The sequence below is a fragment of the Pavona decussata genome, unplaced genomic scaffold (genome assembly GCF_977016875.1).
Source record: "Pavona decussata unplaced genomic scaffold, jaPavDecu1.1 SCAFFOLD_2122, whole genome shotgun sequence".
NCBI lineage: Eukaryota > Metazoa > Cnidaria > Anthozoa > Scleractinia > Agariciidae > Pavona > Pavona decussata.
The window spans coordinates 10,001-12,500 of NW_028146163.1; the positions used below are offsets into that span (position 1 = coordinate 10,001).

General features: G+C 43.5%; 1 non-coding gene across 1 annotated transcript in view; it reads right to left on the bottom strand.

Annotated features, from left to right (window-relative positions):
* The window catches only part of LOC146447501 (small subunit ribosomal RNA), a 1,800-nt gene extending 1,575 nt beyond the window's left edge, over positions 1 to 225 (bottom strand). Inside the window, exon 1 of the ribosomal RNA XR_014861816.1 lies at positions 1 to 225. This exon is cut by the window's left edge and continues 1,575 nt beyond it. This is a non-coding gene — a ribosomal RNA (small subunit ribosomal RNA).
* Positions 226 to 2,500: the final 2,275 nt, after the last annotated feature.

Genomic DNA, 2,500 nt, shown 5'->3' on the forward strand with positions numbered 1-2,500 from the left:
CATTGGTTTTTAATCTAATAAATACATCCCTTCCAGAAGTCGGGACTTTTCGCATGTATTAGCTCTAGAATTACTACGGTTATCCAAGTAGTAATGGTACAATCAAATAAACGATAACTGATTTAATGAGCCATTCGCAGTTTCACAGTACAAGTGCTTATACTTAGACATGCATGGCTTAATCTTTGAGACAAGCATATGACTACTGGCAGGATCAACCAGGTAACTATCCACCGCAGGGAACAGAAGTTCCTTGCTAAGCGGCCCCCCTCCGCAGAGGGAGAGCAAGCTTTCTTAGATTTTGCCTCCACGGGGGGAACCCATGAGCCAAACGGACCACACGGTCCCTCGGTCAAGGGAAACCCCGTCTTGTTTGCCACGTCTTTCTCACAACTGGACCCGTGCACAGTTCAGGCATACCTGTCAGACTCGCCAAGCGAGCTGAAGGAAGGCAAGAAAAGTGCTTCTGCGAAGGAAAATATCCTCCTGCTCTTTTGTCTCTATCATTAGCCAAAGGCTAGCGTACACAACTTCCATCTACACTCTGCCTGCCACTACAGTGACAATGCTTTCGGGCATCATCTTTTCCCTCCTTCGAAAGGAAAGCTACAAGCCCAACTTTCCTTGCCCGTTAGTCAATTCTGCCCTCTATTTCTCCGCCTTGCCGCCGTGGAACATAAGGGACAGGGTTTACTAGCCAGCTCCTCTCGGAACCTTTGCGACCAACCTGCCCACACTATAACCCCCAAACGCTAATAAGGAGACTGCATGATATGGTAGACAGAAAATAAAAACGCGAAAAAAATGAAATTTTGAAAATCGAACCCACAACCAGCCAAATCGTTTGTAAGTCATGCCAAATGACTGGTGACATCTTAAAAACCCATTGAAGCCACAACATCCCATAATTTCACGCTTTTAAAGATTTGTCACTATACGCACTGTAAGTACCTCACTAATTCTCACCTCAGATTTTACGGGAACATGTTCAAATTTTAACACGCCTCTCAGCACGACCAATTACATTAAAATTCATCGCAAAAGTCAGAATTCTCCAATTTTTGAAAAATTCACTATATTCACTGTAAGTACCTCGCTAGACAGTGGAGACCTCAGATTTTACGGGAACATGATCAACTTTCGACACACCTCTCAGCACGAGCAGTTACATAGAAATCCATCAGGAAAGTCGTGCTGTGAAGAGGTCTTTCGACTAAGAAAAATGGTGGTGTGAGGAGGAGTCACCTAAATCAGAGAAAAATACTCTTATAGGAGACTGCTACGAAAGACATTTCTGAGTCCACTGGCCCTAGTCCCCTAATAAGTGTATTTCTGTTTGTTTTAAGAAGGTCCTCCTGACATCACCAATCTTCTGTCTTCAATCCTAACCCCAACGTTAACCCTAACGCTAACCCTAACCCTACCTCCCTCAGGGGCAGTTCTATGGTTATGATCCCACGGTAGGCAGAAAAACTATCCCAATCTAGGTTTTCTTGTATGCTGACTCCATTTTAAATGCTTTTACTTGAGTCTGACAAAGGCAAAGCCAAATACTCACCCCTATATGGACGGGGAAGCAAAGTGCGGATTTTGGTAGGTCGGCATTTTCAATCAGGAATGTTGCCATTCGAAAGAGCGTCCAAAAAAACTTGGTTGGGACACATTTATTTTAGAAATTAGCGACCTAACCAGAAGTGCACTTTTTGGTGGGCCTACCCTACCCCCCTCAGGAGCAGTTCTATGGTTATAATACCACGGAAGGCACAAAACCTATCCCAAACTAGGTTTTCTTGTATGCTGATTCCATTTTCAATGTGTTTCCTTGACTCTGACGAAAGCAAAGCCAAATACTCACCCCTATATGGACGGGGAAGCAAAGTGCGGATTTTGGTAGGTCGGCATTTTCAATCAGGAATGTTGCCATTCGAAAGAGCGTCCAAAAAAACTTGGTTGGGACACATTTATTTTAGAAATTAGCGACCTAACCAGAAGTGCACTTTTTGGTGGGCCTACCCTACCCCCCTCAGGAGCAGTTCTATGGTTATAATACCACGGAAGGCACAAAACCTATCCCAAACTAGGTTTTCTTGTATGCTGATTCCATTTTCAATGTGTTTCCTTGACTCTGACGGAAGCAAAGTCAAATACTCACCTCTATATGGACGGGGAAGCAAAGTGCGGATTTTGGTAGGTCGCCATTTTCAATCGGGAATGTTGCCATTCGAAAGAGCGTCTAAAAGAACTTGGCTGGAACACATTTTTGCTATAAATTGTTGACCTAAGTATATAAGCAAGTATATAAGCAAATACTCGTTACATAGCATAAATAGCCTCTAAACACCCGAAAAACCTCTCCAAATATCATTTAAACCTTTTTCCTAACCCTAACACTTACCCTAACCCTAACCCTAACCCCATTTCAAACCCTAATTCTAAGTCAGAGGTCCTCCTCACACCACCAATTTTTTTGGTAGGTCAAAAGACCTCCCCACACCACAGA